Source organism: Anabrus simplex, chromosome 2, assembly GCF_040414725.1.
Source record: "Anabrus simplex isolate iqAnaSimp1 chromosome 2, ASM4041472v1, whole genome shotgun sequence".
In the NCBI taxonomy this organism is placed as follows: Eukaryota; Metazoa; Arthropoda; class Insecta; order Orthoptera; family Tettigoniidae; genus Anabrus; species Anabrus simplex.
In genome coordinates this window covers 1,037,646,178-1,037,664,586 of record NC_090266.1, presented here as the reverse complement: position 1 = coordinate 1,037,664,586, position 18,409 = coordinate 1,037,646,178, and the positions used below count along the sequence as shown (strand labels likewise).

At 39.9% G+C, this 18,409-nt stretch overlaps 1 protein-coding gene across 4 annotated transcripts in view; it reads right to left on the bottom strand.

The window, feature by feature from the left end:
* The window catches only part of LOC136864664 (RWD domain-containing protein 4), a 208,963-nt gene that overhangs the window by 131,395 nt on the left and 59,159 nt on the right, over positions 1 to 18,409 (bottom strand). Inside the window, exon 3 of one of the 4 annotated variants that reach the window (XM_067141960.2) lies at positions 10,068 to 10,139. The exons of the other annotated variants lie outside the window; for them this stretch is intronic. The gene's annotated coding sequence lies outside the window, so the exon portion shown is untranslated. The remainder of the gene's footprint in view (positions 1 to 10,067; positions 10,140 to 18,409) is intronic. 4 annotated transcript variants of the gene reach the window in all.

Below are 18,409 nucleotides of genomic sequence, written 5' to 3'. Positions count from 1 at the left end.
GTAGTTAGTGGGATTTAAAGCAAATAACATTATTATTCAACGTGGTATTATGAATATCCTTTCCCTACTCTGACACGGAACAGACAGACGGACTAAACATTTGAAACAAAACCCAGCAAGTTAGCTTGAAAATTCCATCGATGCAGGACTGAAAGGATGCTGTATCACCATGTGGTGTCGTAGGCCTTTTCTAAGTCAAAGAAAACAGCCACCAAATGCTCTTTTCGGAGAAAAGCATTATGGTCAGTGGTCAAGCAAGCAGCTTGAAATCCATATTGGTACTCAGACAAAAGTACTCTTTTCTCCAGACACCGCACAAGTCGGCGATTCACCGTCATCTCAAAAAGCTTACACAAACAGTAAGAAAAATGGGTCTGTAACTTTCTGCTTACTTAGGATTTTTGTCAGGCTTGATGATGGGAATTGCTATTCCCTCTTGCCACTGTGACGGAAACTCACCCTCTATCCAGATTCGATTAAACACATGAACATGTTTCAACATCTGGTTATGGACATTATCTGGTCCGGAAGCAGTGTCTTTGCAAAGCATCAGGGTGCTGCAAAGTTCCCACCCTGCAAAGGGCACGTTATAGTCCTCTGAAGCTTGAGTGGCAAAACTGGGGTGATGATGTTCTGCCTCCCGCTTCAGAGCTAGGAAATCACAACGATAATTCCCGGAACCAGACACATCCACAAAATGACTGGCTAGATGATTAGCAACAGTGGGTGAATCAGTGATGATACTGCCTGCAATGGAAATTCCCAGTACTGAAGATGATCCTTGTATACCCAAAATACGTTGAAGTTTATTCCACACATGAGATGACGGTGTATGTGACATCATAGATGACGCATATCTCTCCCATGAAGCTTTCTTACTCTATCGAATAACTCGCGCCTTAGCGCAGAGTTTTTTTAATGTTACCGAATTGGCCACAGTACCCTGCCTACGATAGCGTTTATGATTGCAATGTCGTTCTTTTATAGCTGCTGCAATTTCTTCGTTCCACCAAGGAACAAGTTTTTGTCGAGGAGTCCCTCAAAACAATGGAATACACTCCTCAGCAGCAGCAAGAATAAGTTGTGTTATATAGTTGTCTACACTCCGCCTGGTCACGTCATTAAAGGCGGCTAGTGATGTGAACTCCGGCCAATCAGCACGTTTAAGAATCCATTGAGGAGGAGCCTCGAAGGATTTCTGTTTCAACATAGTAAGAACAATAGGAAAATGATCACTGTCGCATAGATCATTGTGTACATTCCATCGAAGCAGGGGAACAAATGCTCGGCTGCATAGACCAACATCTGTGTCAGAGTATGTGCCATAACTTACACTGAAATGCGTTGCTTCACCTGTGTTCAAAATACATAAATCCAACTCTCTTACTAACTGTTCCAATTCCCTTCCCCTGGGGCAAGTCATTTCAGAGCCCCATATAGGGTGATGGGCAATAAAATCACCCAATAAGAGGAATGGAGGTGGAAGCTGATCTATAAGATCAATTACATCATTTATATTAAGAGGCTGGCCTGGTGGAAGTTAAACATTACACACTGTTGCTATGACAGGCAGCAGGGCGCGAACCGCTACACCCTCCAGCGGGGTTCTCAGTGACCTCTTCTCTGTAGGTATCAGAAAGAACAAAAATGCCAACGCCACCAGAAGCCCGGTTAGCATAATGTTGTTCTGTTGAGAATAGTCTAAAATTCCTCAAGGCCGTATGATGACCTGGTCTTAGATTAGTTTCCTGGATACAGACTACACTCTCCGCAAACTCACTAATGAGCTGGTGCAGCACAACAAGATGCCAGTCATAACAGTTATAATTCCACTGTAACAGTGTCATAGTGTGGACTAAAAGTGGAGTGTGTTAGGTTATAAGCGGCGAGCTGCTTATAAGCCTAAACACTAACGTCAACATCTGCATCCATACATGTAGATGAAAGCTCGATGTCCATCCCATCATCAACTGTCGAGGGGACTGACGCACAGAACTTCCGACACATTTTGTGGGCTGGGTTACTTCCTACAAGGGGAGCGCTCAGGTTCTGGAGCAGGCGTACCTGCTAGCGCTGATTCATACCCTCCAAATGAAGGGCATAATTTCCTCTTCGCAGGAGAAGTGCAGGAGCACCTGATAAGGACGCTCCTCCTCTCCGCCTTCTATTCATGTTTAGACGGGCTGGGAGATATTTTCCCAGTCCTGGTCCCTGGTCGACGATGCCACCTCCGCCAGCTTGGGCACAACTTTCGTCGACCTCTTTGGGAGGGAGACTTGGCCTCCCCCCCCACCCCCTTCTACTGCTGGCACAGACTTATTATTGGTCGAAGGTTGGATGCCCCCCCCCCCCCCCCCTGCACCCTCTTTCAAGCCTTTACTCTTTGCTCACATCACAGGAGCAACAGCTGCCTTAGGCACAGCTAGTTGCTGATGCAAACGAAAAACTTGGTAGACTCTGTGCTATCGTACTGTAGTCTAGTGTCTTGGCAGGTGCATTCATGGAATTGAACTTACGGTGCACTTCCTGGTAGGAAAGACCATCCAGGGTCTTGATCTCCTGAATCTTCTTCTTACCAAGATATACCAGTCAGTTTCGATCTCAGCGGGAATGAAGGCCAGGGCAGTGAGTGCACCTGTAAGGAGGCGCGCACTCTTCTGCGCCGTGAGCTCCTCTGCCACATGTACCACACGCAGAGTGATTCGAACAACATGGGAGGCGGGATGTACAGTCTCACATCCCAACGATAGGTTGTAACCTTGACTTTCTCAGGCAACACTGACAGCTTGAAGGAGACAATGAACGCTCCCATGGCAACGGCTTTAACAAGGTGCTTCATGTCTTCCATCAACTCATCGTCAGTGTTCAAGATGAGATCACGGTGGATGATGACTCCATGAACCAGATTCAAGGATTTGTGCTCTTCCACTTTGACAGGGAGTTCGCCAAAATGGTCGCACTTGAGCAACTGATTAGCCTGAAATGCAATGTGAATCTTCAATAACAAACTACCGTTGTGCATTTTCTTTAAGTCTTCCAGTTCGCCGTACACTCCTTCTATGTGTCTACTGAACAAGATAGACTTTACCAGCTTAAAATCTTTTCCATCGATTCTGGTAGGAACCAGGAACCTAGGGAAGCTGGATCCCATACTAACATGCTGCGCCTTTTCTCATGGGGTTGCCCCCCCTCAGGGAATCAAAAGTTAAAGAAAATGGTGGCGGACCACCTTGGGCAGGCCGAAGATGTTTCAAAGCCATGCCCGAAATCATCCTCTTCAAATGTCACCCACTCCGATCAAGGGGCCTTTGTAGCCGAACCAAGCAGCCAAGGCAATACCCACCTAGTCATAGCAGGTATTGCCCCAAGATCTGAAACCGGACAATGCCTAATACGGAATGACTGAGGCAATGAATGAGCTCTAGGACTCCCTTCCTCCAATCACCCGCAATAGCATGTACCCCATACCGTGTAGAGAGTAATGAATACAGATTTAAAAAAATCAAAAACAATTAATAATAGTATGTTCTTCTGGCATTCAGCTGTGTGGGGACTTGTGTTGTCAGGCGGATACTACTGCGCGGGTACATGGCGCTCTCACCCAACTGGATTCTCTGAGTCACTGTCGGGCTTTCGAGCGTAGTCGCACACTTAAGAGGCCCATCTCCGAGCGGTATGCACATCAAGAGTTTTGAATCGGTCTACAACTAACCCTAAAAAAAGGGAGGGGATCAATGGCCACAAGACCCCTTTAGCAGAGTTGCCCACTACTACGATTCAATCATAATAATTATGAATTATCCATCATAATTACGCCTTTATGAATGACACACCATAAATTACGATTTTTTGTTGATTTTTAAATGTAAGTGTATGAAGTGTTCAAAAGGATACACAAGGAATGTCATTACAGTTTGAATTCTCAGAATATTCTTTTTGGATTTCTCAGTGGTCATTTATACCCCTGCCCTTTCCTGTCCTTTGTTTAAGAATATTTCGAGTTTTAACGCACCGAACCCAGTGTGTGCTTCCAGTACTGGAAAAATAGGCACCTGTGAAGTGGTATATTTGTGTGAAGTTGTTATCTTTGTTCTTCACATGATCAGACTTCCATGCAAGTATGCAAGTACTTTTGTCTTTGTTTTGGCATCAAAGTGATGACAAACTCCGTTTCATTGCGAATACTGCGTGCGTGAATGTTGAAGTATTTATTGCGATTTTGATTGCCAAATTTACATATATTGCTCTTCTAGGAAATATGTTAATCGTGTGTTACAAAATGCAAATATTTGAAATAATGAAGCGATTTCTTGTGCAGGAAAATACGTGTAGTGACATTACCGTGACCAGTGATGCTAATAAGAAACCAAAAATTTAGGGAGGAATACTCGTTTACTGCGTTCCTCAAAATCTCATTCACACATGTTTTGTATTGTGTAGCTGTGATTTTTCAGTTGCGCATGGTGGACAAGACAACTGTCATAAACATGTGGCAGGCAAAATTCATACAGATACAGTTAAGCTGAGGGACACAAACAAGAATTTAACCATTTTTGCTAAATCCTCAGAAGATGAAAACTCAGTAATAAATGCGGAGTTGTTGTTTACGACTTTTCTTGTTGAACACAACTTGCCTTTAGCCTGCAGTGACCGTGCAGAACGTTTGTTCAAGGAAATAGCTTCGAAGTACGGTTGTGTGAGAACAAAAACAGGAGCGCTAGTTAAAACTTTGGCTTCTACAGTTGAGGGAAAGGTAACAGAGTTAAGGAAGTCCCAGGACCTTGCCCTGGCAAGAGATGGCAGTACCGATATGAATGATAAAATGCTCTATCTATTAATTGTGACACTTTTAGATGGGGAATCTACGCAAATTTCAATGATAATTCTTACAATTTGGGAATCCAACGAAATTACAGGCAAAGGAATATTCAAAGTTTTGGATGATGAACTGAAGAAGAGGGGGATTCTGTGGGATAATTGCGTAGGTTTTGCATGTGATAACGCAAGTATTATAACAGGTGTTTCCAAAGGTGTGGGCTCCTTTATTTGTAAAGAAAATCCTAATATTCGTGTGCAAGGTGCTGTGCTTGTCATCTTGTGCACTTAGCTGCTCAAAATGGGTGCAGTGATCTAGTAAATGTTAAAAAACTGAACAGTTTTAAATGGATATTTATCACTATTTGCTGAAGAGTTCAAAGAGGCAAAATACTTGTATGCCAGGAAGTCTTTGGTGAAAAGCCTCACAAAATTTTGAAGTATGTTTCTACCGGAGAGGTTATCTCTTCTACAATGTGTATCAAGGGTCTTAGAACAGTGGAACCCTTTAAAAATGCACTTCTGTGAATCAGTTTCTGACAGGGCCAACTCAAAATGTACATATTGGTTGGAGTGGACAGCCCTGACATCCCACGTACTCAAGGCCAGTGATAAGCAGACCCACATGTGCTAGTAAGCTGTGGGGTGTTACCCTGCATACAGCAATAACGTAACAGTTTTGATGGATGTTTCAAAGAAAGCAAGACAGTGAAAATTAGTTCCTGGGAGGATGGCATTTTAAATCCTATTAACGTAGCAGAATTTGTAATGAGTTATTTCCGCGAAAAGGGGTTTTTGTTTTCCGGAGAAATTAGCTTGAAAGAAAAGGAAATGGGGCAATATCTGATTGATTTGATGGAAAATAATCATAGAGGAGTGCAAGGTATTGAGGTTTCTCTTGATGTACACAGTGGAGACAGTGAAAGTGACTCAAGTGATTCCGATTGTCAAAACCTTCTGCCGATCGCAAGTTCTGGGTCAGAGTTTGAAACTATAACATGACTCCCCCCAAATCTATTGATTCTATGAGTCCGTCGCCATGAAAATTGTCCAGTTCTAGTTATGTTCCTAGACCCATAAAATGTACGCAAAAAAAAACATCAGTGGACTGCAAGAGGAAGGCTGTAAAATTCTGGCTTAATGAAGGTGGTACAACGAGATTATCTTTCACACATCTGCAAATTCTTTAGTTTAGTGAAGTTGGAGCAATATCTTTACTTGTGGAAGAGGCAGTTAGAAAATAGGGATATGTCAGCGAGTCCAATTGAACATAAAAAAATTATGTTTGAAAAACTCTATTTCCATTTCCAGGAGACAAGGGGAAGGCGAAATGTAAGTGATGAAGATTTATGGCTGTGAGCTTTGGAAATTGCCGGTGAACTATCTATCGCAAAAAGAAATTTCTCCGCCTCTCATGATTGGGTCAACAGTTTCAAGAAATACAGAATTGGGAGTAGGAAAAATACAAAATTTGTATCCCGTTCGCATATTCAGAATGAAAAACAAAAGAATAAGGCTGCAGAAGACTTTCTAGAGAGGGCTCCAATTTCTCCATTACAACCCGTCCTTTATTTACAACACTGATCAAAGCAGGTTCGAGTACAAAATGCGATCGGAAGGGACTCTTATTTTTGTAGGTGAGAAATACACACACACACACACACACACACACACACACACACACACACACACACACACGATAGCCCAATTGGTTAGTTCACTCACACATTCCTACACCATAATGCCAACACTCAGCAAGGATGGTTCTTTGTTCCCTAAATTATTTATTATACTGCAGAAGCCGACTGGAACCATCGGTCCTCAGGTTTCAAAAATTTAAAAAAGTTTAAAGCAGAAAGCAGATAACATTGTTGTGACTGCCACAAAATCAGGAAAAATGGTGAAAACAAACTGAATATATGGTTTAGAGAAGCCTTTTTCCTGTTCTATGAAGACAACTGTGCCCTGCCTTTTGATTCGTAGACCACATACAGTAGTACAGTGATGTCTTGAAGACATCCCTCCACACAAAACAATAGAACTGCTTCAGATTCCTCCAGGTACCATAAGCATAATTCAACCATTAGACAAATTCTTCTTCCAGCAGTGGAAAGCTTTTTACCGACGATTAACAGAAATTCTAATTTTTCTAATTTCCCTAATTTTCTAATTTCTTGTAATTATGTTAAAGTTGAGGTTCACAATCCTTAAACTGTAGTCTTTCATACATTTTCAGTATCATCTCCATGATTTTGGGATAGGATAAGATATTCATGATTTGCAACATCCCGAGTTTGTAGTGCCCGCTAAATATTGTTTGGAGAAGAAGAAAGAAACGTGTGAAGAACAGTGCGACAATGAAGTTCTAATTCGTTGCGCTTGGTGTACAAAAAACTTGTGTTGTCATCATGCAATTTATACCAGCAATTTCTGCCATACAGTACCTTCGTGAGAGAAACAATGGAGAGAGCTTCAGAGCGGGTCGAGAGACTGCATGCATATACGGTCTGCCACACCACAACTCCGAGCTGGCTCAAGGATGTCCAGCTGCACCATCCATCATGTTTGCATACCAGGATTCGAGGTACGATTTCGGAGCCTTGCAGTTAAATCTGGAGGCTGATTTTCCTCATGATATCCTCTTACAGTACAACAATAGTGTCAAGAAAATATCAGGAGAGGTTTTGACCTGTCTTACCTGTTACTTCCCTTGTCATAATAATGTCATTTGCTTTACGTCACAATAACTACTTTTACGGTTTTTGGAGATGCCAAGGTGTCGGAAATTTTTTTCCACAGTTCTTTTACGTGCGAGTAAATCTACCAACATGAGGCTGACATATTTATGCACCTTCAAATACCATTGGACTAAGCCAGGATCGAACCTGCTAAGTTAGGGTCAGAAGGCCAGTGCCTCAACTGTCTGAGCCACTCAATCCGGCACTTCCCTTGTCAGCTGAGGAGCTAATGAAGTTGAAATGAATAATAGTGAATGAAACTGGGTAAGGAGGTGGAAGGTATAGGCTGTGGCCTATGAACTTGAACTGTCCCGACATTTGCCTGGATGTGAAAATGGGAAACCAAAGAAAAACATTCTCAGGACAGCCGACGATGAGGTTCGAACCCATGTGTCACCCAAATGCACAGCTTGGCTTTATCTGCTCAGTCAGTTTCCCTCAAAATAAGGGAACTTTTTTTTTCCCTGATGCATGCCGGATTGTTGAGTGTTGGATTACCACGGTCCTACTGCATATGACTTTAAAGACATTTGTACATTCCATGTAATGATGCCAAAATATCTGCAGAAATTCACAGGGAGGTCTCTTTTGTTATGAGGTCAGTAGAGCTATAAATGAGCCCAATTTCTTGCTCTACCTGCCATCTGCTATTTTGAAAATTGTGAGTTGAAACATGTGCACCTTGGTACCACATTGAAATCTACCACTTCTGGCAAGTTGACAATATCTTAGCATTCTATTAACATTTATTATCAAAAAAAGAATCAAGATCATCTGTAGTACTAGTATCATTTGATATCAATACATCCTGAGGAAGGGCCGTACATTTTAGTAACAAAGATGTGCGCAAAATCCTTCATATCCATTTTCTGATATAAATATAAATGACCTAGGTACTTCAAGTACCATATTTTAGCAAAAAGAACTTGCAAAATATAACAAAATCTGACTTATTGTGCAAAAAAACCCAAAATATGCACTGTCTGCTACAAAAAAAAAATGCAAAATATTATTGAAAATGCTCTCCAGTAAATGTTTTAAATGCTTCTGAGAGCTCAACTATTGTACTTCCGTCAGTTGCTTAGTAGTGCTGTATGTTCTCTACACAAACACACACAGTGATGCACACTCTGTGTATTGGAAGTATGCATTTCCGTTCTGCGATCTCTATGACTACTGATAAAAATCAAAATCTGTTATCCATCACAGCACACAGCATCGAACCAATAACATTATTTTATTATATTAAATAAATAGTGAGGGTGGGAGGGTGGCTACCTATGATGAATTCTAATTTGAAGACTGTACATACACCCAGACCCCGAACCATCAGTTAACCAACCGACCTGGCCGGGAATCACACCCGGAACCCCTTACACCAAACGCCAGCATGCTAACCATTTAGCCATGGAGCCAGATATTATATTAATAGTATGGCTGTATTAATTTAAATACTTTTATTTCTACAAGTGCTGGTGACTCTCCACAGGCAAATACTTGCCACAAAAATTACATCACACTTGTTAAGGCAGAATAGGAAGAGGAAGGGAAAGAAGCTCTGAGGAGTAGAAATAATTCACAGCAATTAAATATGAATCATAAAGGGGAAGCCATTTTCAAAATTCTGTTTCATATACTTCCTATTCAAGCCCTGCCTTCAAAGTTATATGATGCTTCGGTGAAAATTTTGCAGAATGTTAATATGTAAGAGTGTTAATCTATAAAAAAAAATGCGGCTGTGAAGTACTCTGTAGACTACAGTGAGCTTGTTATCATAACCTCTGACAGTGCTCCATATATGGCAAAGTGTGTATTCTCAAGTGTTTAATTTCAGCTGTGTTGGGCCCACAAACTAGATATCATAACTAAGCTTGTGCCCAGCTACTTCACCAGTGTGAATCAGTGCATATGACTAAGAAAGCATTCAAAAATACCCAGAAACACAAGCAGAGATACTGAAATTCCTTTGAGAGAAAGACAGTCACAAACCTTTTCCCATGCCTGCATTAACCCACTGAGATTCATAGCTCGATCCAGCTGTCTATGTACAAGAATATCTCTGTGATCTCGTTGAGTACTTTGAATAGTTAGATGATGAGAGTGACGCTGTAAAATATTTAAAGTATCTACGCAGTAATGAGCAGAAGGCTATACAGTATATAATGTATGAGGCTACCTGTGCTACAGAAGAATGGACCTCTGTATCTCAGTCTGTAACAGTACTAGAAGAATCGCACTATCCAACTGCTCACAAACTCCTCCCTAAATTAGACATTATATTTAGTTTTAGGAGAAGATACAACTGATGCTTTGAAACAACTCTCACAAGAAAGGAAATATACAGAATAGAGAAAAATCAAGAAGCTGGTAAGAAAATGCAGAGAAAAGCAGGGGGAAAAACATCAAAAAAGACCTGCCACAAAAATGTTTCAAGCAACTGCAGCACTCTTTATCTTACAAAAATACTCAGCAATGAAATGAACTCGACTCTCATAGACACTGTGAAGAGCATACCTATTCTTGTCAGCATACCCATGAACAGTTCCTTCCAGGGCTATATAAGGTTGCAAAATGCAGTGAAAGCACCTGTGGTAGAGAAGAAAGAAGCAATTGTTAGTGAAGTCTTGGGAGGTTTAATAGAACACCACAGTGAATTTACAAGCATTAGGATTTAAGACATCAAATGTGGAAAGCGAGAGTAGCTTCTCTGCTTACACAAAAGTACCTTCTGACCGTTGCACAACTCTGCATGGTGATAATATTGAAACCATGCTTGGTTTGTACTTTGGAGGCAAGTAATTTGAAATTTAAAGAAGTATGTATGAATTTATATTATTGGGCAGACTCAACTAACTTCATTTCAAGGTATCAGTTATTTATATATTTCTTTTTGATTAGCTATTTTTTGGGCATTTTGTATTCTAGGTTGTTTGGAGATTTAATAACTAGGATATATTATAATAGTTCTCTTTAAAACACCTTATCAAGAAATTAGGTAGATTTACCCCCACTATTAGGAAGATCTCACAAGAAACATCAATCACCATGACAATTTACCTCAGAAAAATCTACTGAAATAGTGTCAGTTTTAACATCAAAATCAGCTGTTTTATTTCACCAAAAAATAAGGTCCTTACTCTTGAGGATCAAAGGTATCGAAGGTATCAAAAACCACCAAGCGAGTTGGCCATGCGGTTAGGGTCGCGCGCATGTGTGAGCTTGCATTTGGGAGATACTGGGTTCGAACCCCACTGTCGGCAGCCCTGAGATGGTTTTCTGTACTTTCCCATTTTCACACCAGGCAAATGATGAGTCTGTACCTTAATTAAAGCCATGGCTGCTTTCTTCCCACTCCTAGCCCTTTCCTATCCCATCGCCGCCATAAGACCTATCTATGTCGGTGTGATGTAGAGCAAAAAAGTGAAGTAAAGGTATCAAGAACCCATTTCTATTATTAACTTACTTATTCAAAATACGACTGAACTTAGGTGAAGCAGCTAGTGTTTGTTTTTATCACAGTGGGTAGAGAAATGTCTTGTGGAAAATCTACAGTCTTGTGCAGGTTGTGGCCACATTATTCTTTTGTCAACGATGGGATAGTAAAATGCTAGGAAGGGAAGGAAGCGTCCATGGCCTGGTGTGAAAACGGGAAACCACAGAAAACCATCTTCAGGGCTGCCGAGAGTGGGGTTTGAACACTCCATCTCATGAATGCAATCTCACAGCTATGTGACCAAACTATAGCCAACTTGCTTGGTGCATCCAATGTAATTGCAAGCTGGAGGACCTCTGCACTGATAAGAACATCGTAGGTCTAATGCAGAGTAGACAACACGCGTAGGCTGGACATATGCACAGACGACCAACCAATGATGGCCTGTTATACTGATGGATTACATTCCTCAGGGAAGATCTCTAGATAGGCTGCAGAAAAGGCACATTGATGGACTTGGAAAGGACCTGCTCCAGATTGGCACTGAGCAGACAGACAGGCAACGGCAGACAGGCAGCCGAGCCCAATGGAGGAGAACCCTTGTAGTGGTACATGGTCATCTGGGACTGGAAAGGTAGAGGATAACACGTCAAGCAGTGGCGACAACAGTGGACCTAGTGGGTCTCGATATCATTGGCAAGGCAACATGGATTTTAGAGAATAATTTATGAGTGCTACAAATGCAAAAACAATATGGTAAATATGGAATGTTTGTCAATCGTTCACGAACTAGTAATGTCAGAGCGAAAAGAACCATTTTATCACCAAGGACTGACCAGCTGACTAATAGGGCAGTCATAGATTTAGCACGCTACAGTACCTAACAAGAGAGCTGGACGACAGTCCTGGATGAAAACAAGCAGTAGTTCCTGGCATGGCTGAGTGCCATCATACTTTAAACATGTAATATAAAAAATAGGAAACAGACAAAATATTGGTTTCATTAATGTTGGAAGCTGTACAAGGGCTTGTTTTCATATTTTAGCAAGGATAACACTAGAAGTAATTTTGTGAAACATCCAGTCAACACCATCCCAGTTATTTGTAATCTAAGAAGGCAAAATTTCAAAATTCAATGCCAATGTTTCATAATTAATTCAAATACTGTCACTTTCATCATGTTAGCAGGAGTTTCTTTGTCACTCTTGGAAACGGTAACAACTGTACAAAATATTTACACTGTATGGTTACAATCACTTCCTAATTGAAGGCCTTATTTCCAAAGTGACATAATTCCAATTTTTTTTTTCCAGATTTCAATCTGCACTTGCAAATGCATTTTCACAATTGCACTTTATCATGCAGAAACTTATTTTCAAAGTGGAGTATACTTAGTTAAAATGGCATCTAAAAGGAGTATTTATTTCCAAAGTGATGCAACTCATCACTGCTGTTATTTTCAAAGTGCCGCAACTCCTCACAACTAACAGCCCTGCATGCGCATATCACGAGGCCGCTTACTGGTTGTGGTGGGATTCTCCTCTTTCACCCGTGGTTTTGCCCTTTCTCTGTTGTTTTCTGTAATAGTGGCAAATAATGGTGCAAACTGCGATGTTTGATGAAGAATAGACAGGCAGGCAAATAGTTACATGTGAAAAAGGAAATGCGTACCTGAGGAATGGCAGAAATATAAGGAAAAAATTAGATGTGGAAGTGATGGTCAGCAGCCAGCAGTCATGTGTAATCATAATGAAAAGCGATGCCAGGCTCAGGGGAAGAATAAGATAGACTGTGACAGGTTACAAACTCAAAAGCAAAGTAGAGCAAGATAATTTCATACTGAATGCTACTGTAGTGTGGCCTGTTACAAGAAAGCATGAAACACAACACAAGCCGGCAGATTTTCTGTTACTTACAGTGTCCTAATGTATAACATTAAGGTGTATTGTAAAACACTTTATACCATTCTGCAGATCAACGCTGGATAAGTGCAATGCCTTGCTGTGTTTTATTATTCAAATGGCAGTGCAAGAAGTGAATGAAGGGGTAGAAAGTGCACAAGTTAGCAAAATGAGCGAATCAACGAACTAGTCCGTAATCATATTGAAGGTTTCAAGTGCACCTCAAGACATTATGCTAGCGACGATGTAAGCAATTTGAAGCAATTTAGCCAATCATTGTTTGGAACATTTCTTCTTTTGTAGAGAGAGTGCAGTATAATCATCATACTTGCATTGTTGTACTTATGCATTTCCTTCATTCTGTTTTCAGAATCAATATAAGGACTACTCGCCACTGGAGCTTGATATTCAGACAATGTGGAAGATGTTTCGTGATGAATATGGAAACAATCACCCTCATGCTAAGGCCTGCAAGCATCAAAATTACTACAAGATCTCCACCACAGCTACACAGCTTGGTTTAGGTTCTCTGAGAGTTATATATGCAGCTACTGTGAAGAATGCAGCCAGTACCAGAAGTACGAAATGGATGAAGAGAAAAAATATATAATATGTGAACTACTTGTGCAAAGACCGAGGGCAAAGAAGTTCTGTCAATGCGTAAACTGTTGCCCTGTTATACTGCATGCTTTGTTTTTTTTAATATGATGCGAAACCAACATTTACCACGCACCTCCTTACGTGAAGTGTTTTATGCTTGCCAGTTGGGGCAATATTATTTAGGTGTAGTGAGGCATTATGGTGCAAAATCAAAACAGGATTGGAAGGATGTTATCTTTTACACATGGTCTGAAAATGAAGCCAAAAGGGGTAGCTCAGAAGTTGCTAGCACATTTTTTCATCGTTTATCAAAATTTTGCACTGAGAATCAATCAGTTAAATTTATCAATCAATCCTGTGATTGATGCAGTGGTCAAAATAAGAATTACACTATTCTAGCTATGTTGAGCAAACTTTCAAATGAATACTGCATGACATTTACTATCACGTACCCCATTGCCTGTGAAACACATTTCTTGAACAGTAGAAAAACATGTTCGGAAAACTGAGCTACCTTTACTAGCTGAATATCATGCTAAATGTTTAAGGTTCGGTCAGGTGTGAATTCTTGGTCAGGACTGGCATGTTTATAACTGGAAATCTGCCACTGATATGCACATGAAACTTAAGCCTGTCAAAATATCTGAAATGAATGTTATTCAAATTAAGTCAAATTCTGTAACTTGTAAACCGAGATACTTGGATATTACCCTGCTGAAAAAAAAAACAGGAAATGTTCATTTCTTGAAGTGCAACAAGTGCCATTTGGCAACGTATTGAAAGGAGACAAATTCAAGGACGTTAACTCTGAGTGCCAAGGGATGATTTTTCATTCCTCCGTGAACTCGTCAAAAGTGCCAGGAATGATATTTCATCCCTCATGCAGACTCGTTTAGAAACCGCCATAGTTCTTCCTTTTCCATTAGATGGTAGCACATATCAGTATATTCTTATCAGGGAAGGTGTGTAGTCTCCAAATTTACCACTAGGAGCCACATAAAATTATTTGTTTTTGTGTGATGAACATTTTAAAATGTGAAGGCCGTGTCCACACATCTTATACACGTTAACAGTGATGGTAGACTTACAGGACGACGTATTTACAAACAATGATGGTCTAGCTGATTACATACATAATTTAGGGAATGACGATGATTATGTCTAGTCAGAAAGTGAAATGGACTTCATAATAGTGTTAAAAACACTTCTAGTGAGGTTATAGTTTGTGAAAGTGATTCTGAAAACGATTTTGTAAGTGGAACACCGCCAATTGCCGAGGTTAGAGATAATTGGGAAAGTAACGAAGATTTCCATGGTAACAGGATCCTACGTGTTCATCATTCAGGGACTGTAAAGTGAAAGCTTCCCAGACTATGGCTCTACTACCAACAGCTTGTTAAAGTTCAATGGTGCAACCAGGCAATGTCATTTCATGTTGTTTACACCAGAAACAGACCGGGCCATCGATATGATTCAGAAGGAAGCAGGACTTGTTACTCCTCCTATGTATCCAACTTACCCGTGATAGTGATTAACCAACCTCAACCTTTTGTCGAGTTACCCGGACCGAAACATGCCCCTCCTCATGATGCTGAACCTGTAGCATATATTTTGATTTTTAAGACATATTATCACTCCAAATAACATAATTTTATCCAAAACAACAGTCAAGAGTCTGTGCTACACGAAACACCATCAGTTAGTGCCATACTGATTTTTAGAACTTAAAATGTGGATTTTCATTCATTGTATTTTAAATTTTTAAATTTATGATTTATTTTAATTTTAACAATAAATTATTTTAGGTGTAGGCTAAAGTGCCATTAATTCAAAGGAACATTCTTTTTATATAACAGAAAAAAATTTTCACTGAGAATGGGTGTAAATTGAGAGTGTGATGAATTTTTTTCTAGAGAGTTGCAAATCGGACAAAAAGTGGGTAGCACTCTTGGCAAGTATCTGACAAACACGCCCGGCACTGAGAGGGTTAAGAGCCTCCTTGATAAACTAGGTGTACGTGAAAGACATCCTGCCATGGCATTTTACGACAGAGTGCTTTCTTCTACTCCAACAAGTGAATATTGAAAAACACAGAAATAATATGTCCTTCAAGTAGAAAGTAAATTTTTTGTTTTTTACTTTGAGAGTTAACATTGTGACGTACCCACTCGGCCCACAGATGTTTGAAAAAATTATAACGTGGCGGGTCACTTTAACATAAAAATAAATAAATGATATCTCATTGTTTCTCCATAAACAATATCCCATGGGCACCAGCCTTCAAGCTTATGGCTTGAAAATGAAAGTTGATAATAATAATAATAATAATAATAATAATAATAATAATAATAATAATAATAATAATAATAATACGTAACGAGACTCAAAAAACTCCCAGGGGTAGGTTGACGGGACACAAATTCATTAAGTACACTAACTTGGAATTTAAGAATCATTAATAATAATTTCAGAACATACAAATTAAAACAGCTATTTATTAGGATGAAAAACGTGACATAACAGCGTATTAACGAAATCTGAACTTACGGAAGCAAAAAAAAATTGAATGAAATTAACTCTAAGAAAATGAACTGTTACGTGAAGACTTGCAGTAACTTATGCCATAAGCTCACCATATGTAGACTCTGTTGTCTTGAAGCTGATGATGGGTGGATCTCTCGTACCGGCTGCCTCATCTGTTGTTGGATTCCAGTCCTACTTATGCTTTTCCTGCCTTTAACACTTCCTACTTTACTCCTTACAAAAAGTCGTAATGAGTCCTACTTTTAAGTGCAAAACCACCATGGGTTATGTTCATGGAGAGAATACACTTGTATTCTTCCGTATTACGGAACAGTAGCGTAGCTAAACTCATAATAAAAGCTCTCCTCCCCTATACTAGTCAAAACCGGTCTCCCGTTGACTACCTCTCGTCATTGAGATAAGTCCCAATGAGAGTAACTTTTGAGTAGTGTATACTCAGATGCGAAGTGAACTAAGTTAAAATCTTCGCCGATGTGCAGACGTAGAATCGTAGTAAGAGTGTCTTCCAAGAGTGAGAATAAGAATGTCCGAATACAAGTGACAATCTGCTTACGAGTAAGAATAAGAATGTCCTCTCCAGCTCTTGTCTTCGAAGTATATCCGTTCAAAAGTCTCCTTCTATCAGCAATATCACATGGTCCAGTAAGATTCGAGGTCTCATCCCTTCTCCTATGTATTGCTGTGAATCCATCACGTTGCTTCATTACGTTCATTCACATAGGCTGAACTTTCCCACTGAAATAAAGCGTCAGGTAGCGAAGTTCGAAAAGTGGGCGTTTATAATGTATCAACTGTCTCTTCTTACGGTGGAGAGGGTAAGGTCTCTCGTAACCTAGATGACGTACTTTTCCTGGAAATGGGCTGAAATTAGCCTGCTGACTCTGGTCACCTCACAACGGCTATTGGAAAATTTACTGCAAGTTATTAATATGAATGTTGAAATACTTTACCCAATTATTTGTTCGTTCAGAATACGTTATAGCCGCGATACAAAGAAATGAAATGATGATTGAAATGGATGATAAAAACCCTATATATATATATTAATTTAAGAATGACCTATCAGTGATTAAATATATACATGTTATCAATTAATTATATAGTTCAATAATTGAAAACATGCAGTGATGTCCCAAACATCACAACATGTGAAGTACATGGACCAAAAGGTCTTTCCAAACAATTTTTCCCGAAAATTTCCGAGTTTAAAACACTAGATATATAAAAATTAATGTTCTTTTGCACTGTAGGCTTTTTTATTTTCTATACATATTATATGCATTTTGAAATTCTTGAATTGTGAATAAATACAGCATTTCTGAAATATTAGATTAAATATATATATTTCAAAGTATTAGCACCTGCAAAGTCAACTATTCTACACTTTTGCATAATTTGCATTTCAAGCCCCTCTTTAGTGCCAAAGTGACGTAAATCCAACACCCCCCCCTTTGATGGTATTCTTTGCACTAGGATTTTAGCCACTATGACAGGCAGATTTTGTTTGAAGTGATGTAGCTGCATAGAAAAAATGAAGTCTCACTTTTATTAGCAATCCATTTATTAAAATATCATGTTCCCTGAAAAACTGTGGTTCTTGGAGACACATCACTTTGGAAATAAGCCCTTCAATTATGGGTTGGTCCACCTTTTTGGGCAATTCCAGCTTGCAGACTTTGGAGAACAGATTCCACAAGCTGACAAATATCCTCCCATGGACAATTCAAACCATGCCTGATGTAGCAGCTCCATCAGTTAGTGCATATTTTGGGATGAGTGAGAGCAGATCTTGTGGCCTGGTCCAGCATATCCCAAACATGTTAAATGAGGTTGCAGTACAGTGAGTTTGGGGACCACAGCTATGCAGAGAATTCATTGTTGTGTTCCTTTAACCACCCTATAGTGATCCAAGCCCAATGACACAGTGCAATTTCCTGTTGAAACAAGGCACAGTGGTCAGGAGAGACTGCCAGAAGATAAGGATTCAGATGGTTAGCTAACAGGATCCTATGTGTTCATCGTTCAGGGACTGTAAAATGAAAGCCTCCCAGACCATGGCTCTACTACCAACAGATTGTTAAACTTCAATGGTGCAACCAGGGGCCTGTTCCACGAACAAACTTTGCAACTTTTCACTTTGCACTTTTCAGTTCATATTTCATATTTTGCTCCACCATCACTTTTCAGATTTAGCTTCAAGCCTGTTATGTTCCTCCATTGGTACAGAAATGCAAAGTGCAAAGGAAATAAGTGAAAAGTTTTCAGAAATCTTGCAAAGAGATAATTTCCCTTTTCATCTGTTAATTAACACGTATGTACACGAGTTTCTTGGTGTAGAATTTGGTTTAGTGATATAAACACGGTACGAAAAGAGCTTT